General features: G+C 39.8%; 1 pseudogene; it reads left to right on the forward strand.

Moving 5' to 3' along the window:
• Positions 1-17,491, forward strand: part of LOC139423511 (VPS10 domain-containing receptor SorCS3-like) — a 391,895-nt pseudogene that overhangs the window by 41,241 nt on the left and 333,163 nt on the right.

Raw genomic sequence — 17,491 nt, forward strand, 5'->3', positions numbered from 1 at the left:
TGTGCGAGCAAGGAGGCCTACAAACCTGACTCAGTTACACCAGCTCTGTCAGGAGGAATGGGCCAAAATTCACACAACTTATTGTGGGAAGCTTGTGGAAGGCTACCCGAACCATTTAACCCAAGATAAACAATTTAAAGGCAATGCTACCAAATTCTAATTTAGTGTTTGTAAACTTCTGACCTACTGGGAATTGGATGAAATAAATAAATGCTGAAATAAATATTTCTCTCTACTATTATTCTGACATTTCACATTCTTAAAATAAAGTGGTGATCCTAACTGACCTAAGACTGGGCCGTTTTACTCGGATTAAATGTCAGGAATTGTGAAAAATGCTACCGTCCCACCTACCCATAAGAAGTTAAAAGGCTAAACTGTGTTTTGCTATATTGCACTTGTGCTTTCATGAATATAAATATTTTTAGTAATATTATTTGAATGTGGCGCTCTGTAAATCAGCGGTTGTTGATGAAAATTATCCCGTTAACGAGATTGCAGCCATAAGAAGTTATGGAACATAAAGAAGTTATGGAACAGGCTATGGAACATGGAGCTTTCAAAATAGAAGCCACTTCCTGGTTGGATTTTCCAATATCAGTTCTGTTATACTCACAGACAATATTTTGATTGTTTTGGAAACTTTAGAGTGTTTTCTATCCACATCTGATTCTATGCATATTCTAGATTCTGGGCCTGAGAAATAGGCAGTTTAATTTGGGTACGTTTTTCATCCAAACATCAAAAAACTGCCCCCTACACTCAACAGGTTAACAACAAGTTAAGCTTTATTTTGATGTATTACACTTGTGATATCATGAAAGTTCAATATTTGTAGTAATTTAATTTGAATTTGGCGCTCTGCATTTTCACCGGATGTTGGCCAGGTGGGATGGTAGCGTCCCACACGCCCTAGAGAGGTTGACAGTCTGATGGCCTTGAGATAGAAGCTGTTTTTCAGTCTCTCGAACCCAACTTTGATGCACCTGTACTGCCTTCTGGATGGTAGCGGGGTGATCAGGCAGTGACTCGGGTGGTTGTTGTCCTTGATGATCTTTTTGGCCTTCCTGTGACATCGGGTGCTGTAGGTGTCCTGGAGGGCAGGTAGCGTGCCCCAGCTGATGCATTGTGCAGACCGCACCAACCTCTGGAGAGCCTTGCGGTTGAGGGCGGTGCAGTTGCCGTACCATGCGGTGATACAGCCCGACAGGATGCTCTCACTTGTGCATCTGTAAAAGTTTCAGCATCTGGTTCCTAAGGGAGTGATAGCACAAGACTTGAGAAGCAAAAATAAACATAATACATAACAGTATTAACAAGGTGTTAAATGCACAATTATACAGTACCAGACAAAAGTTTAGACACACCTACTCATTCAATGGTTTTTCTTTATTTTTACTATGATCTACATTGTAGAATAATAGTGAAATCATCAGTACTATGAAATAACAAATATTGAATCATGTAGTACCCCAAAAAGTGTTAAACAAATCAAATGTATTTTAGATTGTAGATTCTTCAATGTAGCCACCCTTTGTCAAATTGATGACAGCTTTCACACCACAGGCTCCAAGAGGTGTTCCCAAGTCATGTCATTTTCACTTTGCTCCCCATCTCCTGTAACGTTAACTCCTAACGTTTTTGTGACTCCATAGAATGCACTGATATCGGTACTGCCAGAATCTGCAACTAACACTCCGTAGGACTGACCCTTGACCCCCACATCATACCATCTACACTGATGGATTTCTGTCTGTCACTAGTTCAGCCCCTAAAAAGCTTGACAGTAAGAATCGTTTGGTTCCCATATTCACCCCTTAGGTTGTTGTCCAGAGTATAATTACCCCCAATAAGCTATCTTTCCCAAGTGCGTGATCTACTGGTGTCTAAAACTTTCTCTGACCACTTCACTTCCTTAGTTGCTGTACTAAAGGCCATTACTGGTGAATAAACCTCAGTGCCTGAGGGCGATACAAGTGACAGAAATGGTGTTGCATAACAAGGCTTTGATTATAATGGGGCAAAAGCTATATCATAAAAGGAGGTTTCTCGCAACCAAGTCTAACGATTTACTCCAGTACATTACTGGTCCTCTTTTCCCCTGTGATTTTGCGTAACCACTGCACTGCAATGTCCTTCATGTTCATGAACAAACATTTTAAAAAGGTAATTTTAGTTTGTGTCAATGCTGGCGCTTGACACAATTGTGACTCATCACCTGGATTTGGTCTTACGTAGCAACATTTGAAATCGTGTTTTTTTACATTGGATAAAAGTAGAGACTCAGAGCTACAAAATGGTATATTACACTAGATTTTTTTGGAGGAACAAGGGGAAACTAATTCTGCTTTGAAAGTTGATAAACTTCACTTTTGAGAAAATGGACTTTGAATGTTTTGTTATCTGGTGAAGAGCTCTTCTTTGTCCACACCCATTCATCATCGTTCACACCCTCTTAAGCTTTAGCCTCTCCCATCTCGTTTCGCTCTTGAAGCGTTCAGAGCGCACACTTGATGTGCTAGCCGATGATTTGTTTACCTCTGGAAAACATGAAAACAGTCTAACCAGTGCCGCTGGAAACAATTTCATTAACACTTTTTTGCCAACGTTTACTGACACAGGCCATATTCAATGGGTGTTGTATACTTTAGCTTAAGACATGTAGCTATCTAGGTAAGCAATGAACTTAGCTAGGTAAACAATGTGTAAGATCACACATGTAACGTTAGCTAACGAGCCAGCCAGCTAACGTTAACTAGTTAAACAACAATGAACATAGTGCAAAATCATGACGTTACTACCCTGCATGAATCTACTGGGAACTAACCAACCAGGTTCCAGTATAATACCTGAAAATATTTCTAGCGAGACTATTTTCCCTGTATACATCATCATGCATGATGGACCTATCTCCCTGTCACGGATGCCATGCCACAGTTGCCCTTAGTTTGAAGGTGTAATCTGGAGACAGGTGTTTTCTCCATCTCATTAGCTACCCTACTCTAATTCTACTGATTTCACCACTCAATCCTCCAGAAAGTGGAGACCAACACTTATGCAGCTCCACTACACAATACATTTTTTTTTAAAGATCTCTCGGCATGTCTAGCCCAGTCATTATTTCAGCCAATCATGACAAGTGGAAATGTTGCTGACTTTTTCTGTGGCTTATTAACCAACAAGGCTCGTAATTTAACAATTGTTATTTTTATCTACCGATGCCATGCAAATTTGTTATTAAGGCACAATAAAGTTCACAGGTTCCCGAAGGCATTTCTGATGAAAACAAATGTACAAATGGCTCTCCTGTGAAGTTGTGACTTGCGAAGTGTGTCTAGTTTCCTGAAACGGGTCACAATTGCTCCTCACACTCTTGGACTCCACTCTATCCTTTCATGGGGGCCCTTCCCCACTTTCGTCAACTCTGTAAGTGGTTCAGCAAATTTCAGAAAACGACGAAATAAAATGTCTCACAAAATCGAAACTCCTAGGGTCTTCCTGAGTGTGCGAGGAGTGTTTGGCCTTGCCAGAGGACGCATTGTTTATACATTTCTGTCCCTCCCTTACTGAATCCGGTGCCTCTTTCATAATACTACGCATTTTGCTCATGCTCACACTGATGGTGATGCTCACGCTCAGTGGCTGATGGTGATGCTACGCTCAGTGGCTGATGGTGATGCTACGCTCAGTGGCTGATGGTGATGCTACGCTCAGTGGCTGATGGTGATGCTACGCTCACTTGCTGATGGTGATGCTACGCTCAGTGGCTGATGGTGATGCTCACGCTCAGTGGCTGATGGTGATGCTCACGCTCAGTGGCTGATGGTGATGCTACGCTCAGTGGCTGATGGTGATGCTCACGCTCAGTGGCTGATGGTGATGCTCACGCTCAGTGGCTGATGGTGATGCTGAAGTTGTATCCGTACTTGGGGCTGCTCGTCATCTGGGTTGTCCTCCCCGGATTTGTCCCGGATAATATGTAACCGGGGTCACGTGTGTTTGTACTGGTAGCACATCTCTATGATTACCTGAATCATGCTGGTCCACTACCCAGTCCGGGACTACTATGTCCGAACTCATAATGTTCCTGTCCTCTGCCTCTCACAACCCATATCACTCTTTTTGCTCTTTAAGAGAGGGGTAAAATGATGGTCTACCAGTTGTGACCTGTTTCACCTCATAGCATGGGGCGAACAGTGGAGGAGTGACAATTGTATATACTCCACCAGACATATTTTGACATTGTTGAAGCGTAACTCTGAGTTGTTTATCCTCAATGTCTTTCTCTAATTCCTGGGTTAGGTTTGACTCTTTTCTAGCTCTTTAGCCAATTCCTGCTTTTGTTCATCTAATCTATGTGCATGCCCTTCGGCAGTGCCTAGTTTTTTATTCGTCGCCTCATTCTTGTCTACTGCCTACTCCATTTTACCTCGCAGGTCTCTATTTTTCTATTTTTCCAGTTTTATCCACTGCTGATAAAATGCTGTGGTTAGGATGCCTGCGTATTGTGGTCTGGACCGTTCTCTAATTTCAGTGTTCCACACTTCGATGCATCCATATACTTGTGGCTGGTTTTACCCCCCAACAGCACGAAGTAGTAACAGCTTAGGCTATTGATAATTTGGTCACTCCCCCGTACACTTCTGGTTTTAGCTCCCTTTATTGCTACTGTTACTACACATGATCCGTGTTCAAACATTCATACACACACACACCCTCTGGCCGCACGGCCACCGCTGCTGGGCTTTCACCCCCCATTACGGGTTTAGCATGGTACCAACCCCACCCGGGATTTACCCCCTAGGATTTACCCTTTGCAGGTAATAGCCTGCTCGGACTTACCTTCCGAGACTTACCCGATACCATAAATCTTCGACCAGTCATAATGCAATGGGACTTCTGAATAAGCTCAGGCTTTTTAGGTCCTTATTCTATTACTGTTCAGCCTGCGATTCTCATCTCCCCAAAATGTAAAAATAAGTGGGAAATCCTGCTCCACTGATTTGGACTCTCTGGTTCGACTAAAAATTGTGGTGAATCCTGTCGACAACGCCACAACTGTTAGTTTTTACCCTGTTATGTAGAACCTGACAGACAACTATAAAAGCTCAAACCAAGTCTATTCACCAAAAGAGTCAGCTGAACAGACCAATACATGTTTACTCAAGCACTGGTATTTAACCCTTCCTCCTATGTTGAGTCTCCTCCTTACACCTCTGAACAGCCAATACACCTCTGTTGATATAAAGAACATTAGTGATATCTGTTCTTCCTCACATCATCTGACCTGACCTCTGCTCAAATTCCTCAGTCCACCCCAACTCACGGCTGTCATGTTGACTTGTATCAGACGGTGGCCCTCCTCTTTCCTATAGTATACCTGATGTCTAACAATAACATATTCCGACAAAATGTAAACATTCTACATTCCCCGCTCTCGCTCAGTGACATGACTAAGGGTATTTCATATTTTCAAGTTTAGAAGGCAGAACCCAACAACATCATCACCAAACACCAGATAAACAACTGTCTCTGTGGACAAGGGCTGGTGAGGATGAAATTACTGAATAAAACAGGAGGAAGAAAGAGGAAGGAAGAGCATATTGTATGGCGGTGAAGCCAGGTTTAACCTCTTTGGGATATGTGGGACGATAGCACCTGGCCAAAAGCCAGTGAAAATGCAGAGCGCCAAATTCAAATAAATTACTATAAAAATCAAACTTTCATTAAATCACACATGTAAGACACCAAATTAAAGCTACACGTGTTGTGAATCCAACATGTCAGATTTCAAAAAGGCTTTTCGGCGAAAGCAAACGATGCTATTATCTGAGGGTAGCACCTCTGTAAACAAAAGAGAGAAAACATATTTCAACCCTGCAGGCGCGACACAACGCAGAAATAAAAATATAAATCATGCCTTACCTTTGACGAGCTTCTTCTGTTGGCACTCCAATATGTCCCATAAACATCACAAATGGTCCTTTTGTTAGATTAATTCCGTCCATATATATCCAAAATGTCCATTTATTTGGCATGTTTGATCCGGAAAAACACTGGTTCCAACTTGCGCAACGTGACTACAAAATATCTCAAAAGTTACCTGTAAACGTGGCCAAAACATTTCAAACTACTTTTGTAATACAACTATAGGTATTTTTTAAAGTAAATAATCGATAAAATTGAAGACGGGATGATCTGTGTTCAATACAGGAAGAAAACAATCTGACGCTACCGTTCAGGTCACGCCCCTCTAACAGTACACTTGAAGTGACCCTCGTTTTGAACAGGGCTACTTCTTCATTACACGAAGGAAAAACCTAAACCAATTTCTAAAGACTGGTGACATCCAGTGGAAGCGGTCAGAACTGCAAGAAGGTCCCTTAGAAATTTGGATTCCCAATGAAAACCCATTGAAAAGAGAGTGACCTCAAAAAGAAATCTGATTGGTTTGTCCTCAGGGTTTTGTCTGCTACATAGGTTTTGTTATACTCACAGACATGATGCAAACAGTTTTAGAAACTTCAGAGTGTTTTCTATCCAAATCTACTAATGATATGCATATCATATCTTCTGGTGATGAGTAGCAGGCAGTTGAATTTGGGCATACATTTCATCCGGACGTGAAAATACTGCCCCCTGTCACCAAGAAGTTAAACACGGCAATTGCATGCTAATTATTACAGATTCCCTCCCCGCAGACACTCCTGAATATATATTAATTCTAGGTTATGGAATAACAAAAAAGGCACCTCAGAAATCAGACAAACTGTAGGAGGCATATGCGTTATGGTTTGGAGGTTTGATTGAATGCATTTCTGTCTGATTGTACAGTCTGTCCGTGACACTCTCACACCAGAGCCTTAGTACTTGAGGATAGAACTAAGTGGTGAAAAGTAAAATGGATTCATAGCCTACATACAATACCAGACAGGAGTTTGCTATCTCTTCAATTTATACTTGGCAAGCAACTCAGTCAGACAGCATTCTGTGTCTTTGCTGTAATGTCCATGCCTGCCGCGGACAACATAACGCAGCCCTTTGGAGCTCACTAGTGCTGGGAGGCCCATTGCATATAAAATGTCCCTCTCCAATCAGTCATCGCCCCATTCAATTCCCAACTCTCTTTTAATATCCTGTACAAGCTGTCAGCATGCCCACATGCAGTGTCTGTCACTCTCATTATTCTAATTTGTAATCATTGTGACCTTCTTTCCCGGCACTCCAGAATAAACTGGAATGAAAAAAGATCTTATTGTAATTTCAATCAAAAATCCATTACTGGCACAGTAGCACTAGTCTCTGCCGACTACGCCATCAGGAGAAAAAAGAGCTATAAAATAAGAATCTGTTCCCATTCGTCTTTCCTCACTCATACTGTAAATTGCATCGCACATCTGAAGGGGGTTATTTCTTAGTGGGTGTGGACTTTTTCCAGTCTTCGGACAGAAATAATTACCCCCTCCTTTTTCGAACATTCTGTTAAAAATCGCGCAACTTTTCAGCGTCCTGCTACTCATGCCAGGAATATAGTATATGCATATGATTAGTATGTGTGGATAGAAAACACTCTGAAGTTTCTAAAACTGGTTAAATCACGGCTGTGACTATAACAGATCGTGTGTTTCATTGAAAAACGCAAGAAAAACTGCTCTCTGAAAGCTAAAAATAATTTCCATAAGTCACTTTCATGGGTTGTTAAAAGAGGACAAAATTTAATATCGACCTGCATGCAATTCATACAAATTCCACACGATGTCGCCATTGTCGTCATTTTCAATTGAATTTTTTGTTGGAAAATCCAACTATCTGGATTCCGTTTCTTCCGGTCTCCACCAGGATGCTGTGAATGTGGACATTGGCAGCCATTGATTTGCAGACGAGGAGCTATTGAATATACATCGCCCTGTAATCATTTTGATAGATTATAAACGTTTACTAATACCTAAAGTTGGATTACAAAAGGATTTCGAAGTGTTTTGTGAAAGTTTATCGTCGACTTTTTTAATTTTAAAAAATGACGCAGCGTTTAAAAACGATGTTTTTTTCTGAATGACACAGCTTCCATAGAAAGCTATTTTGGGTATATATGGACCGATTTAAACGAAAAAAAGACCCAATAGTGATGTTTATGGGGCATACAGGAGTGCCAAGAAAGAAGCTCGTCAAAGGTAATGAATGTTTTATATTTTATTTCTGCGTTTTGTGTTGCGCCGGCTAAGCTATATCTTTGTTTACATCGCATTCAGGCATTTTGGGGTGTTGCATGCTATCAGATAATAGCTTCTCATGCTTTCGCCGAAAAGCATTTTAAAAATCTGACTTGTTGGCTAGGTTCACAACGAGTGTAGCTTTAATTCAATACCCTGCTTGTGAATTTTGATCAAGGTTTGAGTTTTAACGAGTACATTTAGCATTTAGCGTAGCGCATTTGCATTTCCAGGTGCCTAGTTGAGACATATGCGTCTCAAGTAGAATCAAGAAGTTAATCACAGGCACATGGTAGCTAATCTTAGGCTAACACGAACATGCACACAAGCGAACGAAAATGAGCGAAAATGTAGCCTGTCAATTCAGCCATAAACTGTGATATATTTTCAAACACAGGATACAGAAATAAACTGCATTTTGAGCTGAAAGTTGTTCACGTTAACAGCCAATATCAACTAGGGATATATCATGTAACTTCTCTGGAGTCCAGACCAAGCAAAATCATACTGCCTATTTTTAACCTCTCTTGGGTAGGGGGCAGCATTTTCACGTCCGGATGAAAAGTGTGCCCAAAGTAAACTGCCTGTTACTCAGGCCCAGAAGCTAGGATATGCATACAATTGGTAGATTTGGATAGGAAACACTCCAAAGTTTCTAAAACTGTTACAATTATGTATGTGCGTATTTCAGAACTGATATGGCAGGCAAATCTCAGAGGACAAACCATCCAGGGGGAAAAATAAAATTGAGGTCATAGGATTTTCCATTTGGTTTCTATGGGATACCCTTATTATTAGGAACCTGGTTGCAGTTCCTATGGCTTCCACTAGATGTCAACAGTCTTTAGAAATTGTTCAATGTTTTTCTTTTGAGAAATGAAGAAGTAGTGCTATTCATTGTAAGTGTCACTCCAGGTGGACTCTACTGTTTTGATGCGCATGAACTGGAGCACGCTTCACTGTCACGAACGGTGTTGTAAGAATCGGACAAAGGCGCAGCGTGCGTAGAGTTCCACATGTTTAATAAATGAAACTCACCAAAACAATACAGAACAAACTAAACGTGAAGTCAATGCAGTGCACCCAGGCACTACACAAAAACAAGATCCCACAACAAACAGTTGGGAAAAGGCGGCCTAAATATGATCCCCAACCTCAGAAAACGATAGACAGCTGCCTCAGATTGGGAACCATACCAAGTCAACCTAGAAAAAAAGAAACTATAAAGGATCTCTAAGGTCAGGGCGTGACATTCACGTTGTTTTTATCCGGTATTGGAAACAGTTTATAACCAACCGTCTTACACGATTATTTACATTTTAGGGTCCCTGAGGTTGGATTAGGAACGTTGTTTGAAATGTTTGGACCAAGTTTACAGGTAACTTATTAGATACTTTGTAGGCATGTTGGGCAGGTTGAAACCGGTTTATTTCTGAATCAAACACGCCAAATAAATGGACATTTTTGGGGCATTAAGAAGGACATTATCAAACAAAAGGACCATTTGTGATGTTTGTGGGACATTTTGGAGTGCCAACAGAAGAAGATCTTTAAAGGTTAGGCATGAATTATATAGCTACTTCTGACTTTTGTGGCGCACCTGCCTGGTTGAAATATGATTTTCATGTGTTTGTATACGGGGCGGTGTCCTCAGATAATCACATGGTTTGCTTTCGCCGTAAAGCCTTTTTGAAATCTGACACAGCAGCTTGATTAACAAGAAGTTAAGCTTTATTTTGATGTATAACACATATTTTCAAGAATGTTAAATATTTTAATTTGGTATTTTTGAATTTCACCGGATGTTGGGCAGGTGGGACGCTACCGTCCCACCTGCCCATAAGAAGTTAACTGAGTCTGCAGGATCAGATGGAAAGCATGTACTGTCTGCACCGTGCCATCACTTTGGAGGGCAGCATGCTTGCAGAGTGCTCATTGCCAGCCGGGTAGCCCTGTTCTTCTTCACAAATATTGTAATAAATTCGCCAGCATATGTTAAATCTTCATCCCATAATATTGATAGCAGTGCGATGGTACAGCTGTTTATCTTTAAACATACACTGACTATACAAAACATTAGGAACACCTGATTTTTCCATGACATAGATTGAACAGGTGAATCCAGGTAGAAGCTACGATCCATTAGTGATGTCACCTGTTAAATCCACATCAATCAGTGTAGATGGAGGGGAGGAGACAGGTTAAAGAAGGATTGTTAAGCCTTGAAACAATTGAGACATAGGTTGTGTATGTGTCATTCAGAGGGTGAAAGTGCTTTTGAATGGGGTATGGTAGAAGGAGCCAGATGCACTGGTTTGTGTCAAGAACTCCGACACTGCTGTGTTTTTCATCCTCAAGAATGGTCCGCCAGCCAACTTGACACATTGGAATCAACATAGACCAGCATCCCTGTGGAAGTTATTTTTGATCACTAATTTGGATATGTGTGCCCACCTTTGTGCTCCAATGCTGATGACTGGTCATTGGTCAACAATCAAGACGTGCAACCTTTTGTTTCTGAAGCATGGATGAGAATGTAACTTGTTAGGGCTGCAATCCTGTTAACGGGATATTTGTCATCAACAACATAGCGCCACATTCAATGAATATTACTAAAAATATTTATAATCATGAAATCACAAGTGCAATATAGGAAAACACAGCTTAGCCTTTTGTTAATCCACCTGTCGTGTTTTGAAAATATGCTTTACAGCGAAAGCAATCCAAGCGTTTGTGTAAGTTAATCGATCGCTCGACAAAACATTATGTACACTTAGTATGAAGTAGCTTGGTCACGAAAATCAGAAAAGCAATCAAATGAATCGTTTACCTTTGATGATCTTCAGATGTTTCCACTCACGAGACTCCCAGTTACACAATAAATGTTCCTTTTGTTCCATAAAGATTATTTTTATATCCAACATACCTCCGTTTGTTTGGCGCGTTATGTTCAGAAATCCACAGGAAAGAGCGGTCACAACAACGCAGACAAATTCCAAATAGTTTCCGTAATGTCCACAGAAACATGTCAAACATGTTTTATAATCAATCCTCAGGTTGTTTTTAAAATATATAATAGATAATATATCAAACGCAAATGTCTTTATCAGTAGGAGAGGGAAAGGCAATTGACAGATTTGGAAACTTGAGTGTTTTCTATCCAATACTAATATTAATATACATATATTAGCAACTGAGACTGAGGAGCTGGCCGTTTACAATGGGCACCTTTTCATCCAAGCTACTCAATACTGTCCCTGCAGCCATAAGAAGTTAATTAAAGATGACTTGCATGCAGTGGGTTCAGAACAACAATGACAAAAAATGTATTTAAAATAAAAACTTTGGCTGGGAAATTATTCTACCACCGAAAAGGACACTTTGGAGACTGAAAGGGCAAAGGGGCATGTATTCTGCACAGGTAGAGCCCTATCTGTGCACGTTCAAGTCTCCAGGATTCAGGGCACATCCAAACGTTTTTGCATTCTTCGTATATTTAGTTTGTATGTTATAGGATCAAAGGCCCTCGAGCACCCTAGATTCCTGTAGTTATAAGGGTGAGATAGCCAAGTACTGTAAGATGTACAATAACAGGGATAATTCACATAACGTGGTTCAAAGCCAAGATTATTTAACCTGTTGCGACGACCAAACCCGGATCCGGGATTCTATTTATAGACCTAAGCTCATTACCATAACGCAACGTTAACTATTCATGAAAATCGCAAATGAAATGAAATAAATATGCTATCTCTCAAGCTTAGCCTTTTGTTAACAACACTGTCATCTCAGATTTTCAAAATATGCTTTTCAACCATAGGAAAACAATCATTTATGTAACAGTAGCTAGCTAGCGTAGCATTTAGCGTTAGCATTAGCGTTAGCATTTAGCAGGCAACTATCACAAAAACAAGTAAAGCCTTCAAATAAAATAACTTACCTTTGAAGAACTTCTGATGTTTTCAATGAGGAGACTCTCAGTTAGATAGCAGATGCTAAGTTTTTCCAAAAAGATTCTTTGTGTATTAGAAATAGCTCCGTTTTGTACATCACATTTGGCTACCAAAACAAAAAAAAAAAAAAAAATGAAAATTCAGCCCTCAAAATGCGAACTTTTTTCCAAATTAACTCCATAATATCGACTGAAACATGGCAAACGTGGTTTAGAATCAATCCTCAAGGTGTTTTTCCACATATCTCTTCGATGATATATCCTTCGTGGAAGCCTGGTTTCTCCTTGCTCTCAAATGGAAAAATAATTGCACCTGGCTTTGCGCTCCAATTTCGACGCAGGGACACCAGGCGGACACTTGGAAAATGTAGTCTCTTATGGTCAATCTTCCAATGATATGCCTACAAATACGTCACAATGCTGCAAACACCTTGGGGAAACGACAGAAAGTGTAGGCTCATTCCTTGCGCAATCACAGCCATATAAGGAGACAATGGAAAACAGAGCTTCAGAGATTCTGCTCATTTCCTGGTTGACGTATCATCTTGGTTTCGCCTGTAGAATGAGTTCTGGGGCACTTACAGACAATATCTTTGCAGATTCTGAAACTTCAGAGTGTTTTCTTTCCAAAACGGTCAATAATATGCATAGTCGAGCATCTTTTCGTGACAAAATATTGCGCTTAAAACGGGAACGTTTTTTATCCAAAAATGAAATAGCGCCCCTAGAGATCCAAGAGGTTAATTATGTCATCAACCTACCTTAAGATGAGGTGATGGTTGGAAGCAGGTGTTGGTATGTAACCACTGTCTGTAAGTCTGTATGGCTGTCTGTATTTCCCTTAGTTTAAAAAACACGTTTTTTTTTTTTTACAGATCAACAGACTATGGGATCCAGCTATGAGAGGATGAATGACAAAGTGGGATCTAAGACTGTGCTGAGTTACCTGTCTGTCCATCCAACAAGAGAAAGGTAAGACAAACTTCAAGAGTGATTTTCAATAACACAATAATGACTGAATTGTTCAATGTCCATTCTCTGCTGCCAGTATATGTTCTTTCCGATCAAATTGAATGTTAACTCGAAGTGAAGGTTAGACGGTAGACCGACTATAAAATAAAATACATTTGGTTTGAATACATATTTTCCCTCAAGCATTTACATGTTTTTTTTGAGATCCCAAAGTTTAATGACCTTATTTAGCTTACATTGCCTTATGCTGGAAGCTTGCCCAGAGTTAGAAAGTCAATTCAAGATTGTTACCAAGCAAAACTTACTCATACTGTAGTTATAGCCTCAGGATATTTACCATGACACAACACAGAGACCAGAGATACCTTTTAGAAAGCCAAAACGTATTCAAGACAGAATCTTGTTGGTTTGTCGATACATTCTGAAGCAAAACTAATAAGACAAAGTAGGTGCTAATTCTCTGAGCAAAGTTTCTTTCTACTTTGGGAAGTTCACCATCTATTCCACATTATAAACTGTGTGGGTCGAGCCTTAAATGCTGATACGCTGATAGATAATAGGTAATAGATTTGAATGATGTTATTACATTTCAAGCATTGAAAGAAGACACTCTTATGGATGTTGAGCCTTATTCCAAGGTCTTCTGCACAGTTTGACTCACAACCACTGCTAATAATGAAGTCTAGCCTTCTAGACATATAAATAGAATTAATAGACATAGAATGAATATACATTCTATTTCTATGGTTGTAACGAGATTGATATCCCAATTCACTGGAAATGAGCCTAAATATACATTTTCCTATAGAGTGCTCACTCACAGATAGGCCGCAGTCGATCTGGGTTTGACAATATTTATCTGCTGTGAGGCATCATCTCCTCCGCTCCTCTCTTTGTTTGCGGTCATCAGATGGCTCGAGCTCCATCCAACAGCAGGCTGCAGCCCCTCAGACAACACAACAATAACTATCGCACTCTTCGCATGATGATTAGCTCGGTCACTGGACTCCCACCGATGAGCTGATCATAAGCAGACAACATGTAGAGGTTATCCTAACAACCTGTATTAATCTAAGCTTTGTTACTGACCTCATTGGTGAACAATTGCAAAATGGATGTGGAGTGAAAAGTTAAATACCTGGCGATGCGATGGTATATTTGATAATGTGAAAGTTATTGACGATGATGTGAGCTGTTACGTAACCTCCACTCGTGGAACTTTGTGCCTGTTAAAACTGATTCAGGAACAGATAGACATGCCCATGTCCATATGATCCACATAAACAATCTCCGAAAGGAAATGAATTACATCTACTGAGAGATGGGTTATGAGAAGGCTTTGTCCAAGATTTTTTACTACATTTTGTAAGAGAAATAATGTTTGATTAGGGTTTAATCTTGATTATGTCGCATGGCAAGTAACATTTACTGTGCAGGAAATCCAATCAGGTTGGTTAAAGATGAATCATCTTTGGCTGTTTATACCTTTCCAAACTTCTGCAATTCCTTTCATTCTCAACATTTAAAGTGTATGCCTTCCATTAAATGCAGCAGTGATATAGGGGATATACAGAGTACAGCTATACACAGAGCTATACAACAAGCCCTCAATAGAGATATGTCTTAATATGAAATGTATTACAGTAAATATAAAGGGAGCCTGGTTGAAAAGGACTCACCTAAATTATTATTAGAGAGCTGAGAAACATTCAGTGTCTCCTTGTTCAGTGGTGAAGTGGTGTAGTGGTGAAGTCCTTCAATGACTTGTAGCATTTGTACTTAGTGAGACAGAGACAGAAGAATCAGAAATACAAGGTGAAATGCAATTTCCACTCATAATAAATGCTGTTGTTTAATACGATATTATTGAAAACCTGGCCTTAGGGCCTTGTCCCATGTAATTTATAGTTTCTAAGACACTGGGTGAAATAGAGGGGGCTCTTCGCAAAAAAAAAAAGGAACATTTAAAAAAAGAGACACTGGCACAGAATCCGCTGTCTGTTTATTGGCTTTAATGAAAAACAATTTTTCTAAATCACCACCAGGGAGGATTCCTAGTTAAAGCTGGGGAAAGAGGGGTGGGGATTATTCCTAGTTAAAGCTGGGGAAAGAGGGGTGGGAAAGATTCCTAGTTAAAGCTGGGGAAAGAGGGGTGGGGATTATTCCTAGTTAAAGCTGGGGAAAGAGGGGTGGGAAAGATTCCTAGTTAAAGCTGGGGAAAGAGGGGTGGGGATTATTCCTAGTTAAAGCTGGGGAAAGAGGGGTGGGAAAGATTCCTAGTTAAAGCTGGGGAAAGAGGGGTGGGAAAGATTCCTAGTTAAAGCTGGGGAAAGACGGTGGTATTTTTGTCAGTGACAAATGCACTGCTGCTTTTTCCAATTCAAATCTGTTGCAGGGAAAGAAAACACAGCCGTTTAGGCTGTGACACTATCCAAGTCACGCTTTTCCCTTCTCCCTTTTCTGTCTGGGTTTAGTAGTTTCTTATAATTATAGCATATTTGAGCTATGTATGTCTTATTAATCAAGATATCTATGGATTATTTTGAGAGAAAAAATCCATGGTTTTATATAGAGGAAATGCTTTTTAGGGATATTTCTGTGTTTTGTGATTAATGAACTGTAATGAAAATGAATGCTTTACATCGCACCGCCCCAAAAAATCATATTATACCAAGATATAGATACTACACCAATAAGGTCAGATTTTGTTACAGTGTAGTATTTAATATTATATATATATATATCATACAGGCTTCCAAACCAAGCGCTTCATCTTAATTAAGTTGTGTCAATGTTTTGTACTTTCACAGTATCTTTTATTTTATAGTATGAACATGTACTTCAATTTACATATTTATACCTAATACCTACATTTGTGTTCCTATTATGATTTTAGTTTTACAGATCGTGCTCTGTTATTGCTTTCACGAGAGGCTCATTTCCAACAAATATGCAGCAACACATTTACATTTTCACTGAATTTATGACAAAATGAAAGTAGAGACTATATTATTCCTAGCATGGAAATAGAAATCCTCCCATGGTGGTAAGAGTTACGCCCATATATAGATAGTCACGCTCTGACCATAGAGAGATTTTTATGTCTCTATTTTGGTTTGGTCAGGGTGTGATTTGGGTGGGCATTCTATGTCCTTTTTCTATGCTTTGTATTTATTTGTTTTGGCCAGGTATGGTTCTCAATCAGGGACAGCTGTCTCTCATTGTCTCTGTTTGGGAACCATACTTAGGTAGTTTTTTCCCCACATGGGTTTTGTGGGTAGTTATTTTCTGTTTGGTGTTTGCACCTTTCAGAACTGTTTCGTGTTGTGCCATTTTGTCTGTGTTCAGTTTTAATAAATAATTATGAACACTTACCACGTTGCGCTTTGGTCCGATCCTTCTACATACGACGAGAGTTACAGTAAGATTGAGCATTCCACAAAGACATTCTTTATTGCACAAATATTTGTTCTTTCTTATCACACATTTAAATATTGTTCAAAACAAATTGCATTGCGTAGACATGTAGTCCCGCATGGTAAATGCAAAGTTGCGGAGTTCTCTCTTCCTTCACAGCGGTGTTACAGAATACCATAGCACAGCAGCCTATTGATCTACACTATATTCTTACAACTTAAAACTTATCCTATTCTTTAACATAGCAACTTATTGTTTTAGTTGTGTTGTGGCCCCTCACGATTTACTTACATCTCTATTTTAAAAAAAATACGTTTTTAAAACATGTTAGGGATCATGGTTCCCAGCTGGGAACCTACCCTCCCACGTTCAGCTGGAACGGTGGCGCATGGAACGCAAAAATATTCTTAGAAATATTTAACCTCCTTCTAGTAGCTATGTTGACTGACGTGACAATGATGCAGCCTGTGTGTGTGTAGCGGTTAACTTTACAAGGTTTGGCTTGTAAAGTTTTTTTTTGCCTGGTAACAGATAGATGATGTGTTGTGCACCTAATTCCACAAGTGAAGGGAAAATGTGAGCAAAGGAGAGCTTATAGATAGTTGCGAGAAGGAATTATATATACAATGAGCAAAGTGATTATGCTGTTTTTATGTGGCTGCTATGAAAGTGAACTGCTTGTGATCAGGGGTGTATTCACTCCTCCGATTCTGTTGAAAAACGTTTTATAAACAGAATCAAATGAGGATAAACAATCCATGAATTTCTCCAATAGAAATTCTGATTTGCAAATGTTGGACTAATGATTACACCCTAGATCAGCTAGATGCAGGCAAGAGTGTGCATGGTGGTATTGAATGTGTCACTGTCTGTCACCTTGATTACTCAATTCCCTTGACCTGTGCACCTACTTTGTAAACTTTCATTCATAGGCTAGGTT

This window comes from Oncorhynchus clarkii, chromosome 13 (assembly GCF_045791955.1).
Source record: "Oncorhynchus clarkii lewisi isolate Uvic-CL-2024 chromosome 13, UVic_Ocla_1.0, whole genome shotgun sequence".
In the NCBI taxonomy this organism is placed as follows: domain Eukaryota; kingdom Metazoa; phylum Chordata; class Actinopteri; order Salmoniformes; family Salmonidae; genus Oncorhynchus; species Oncorhynchus clarkii.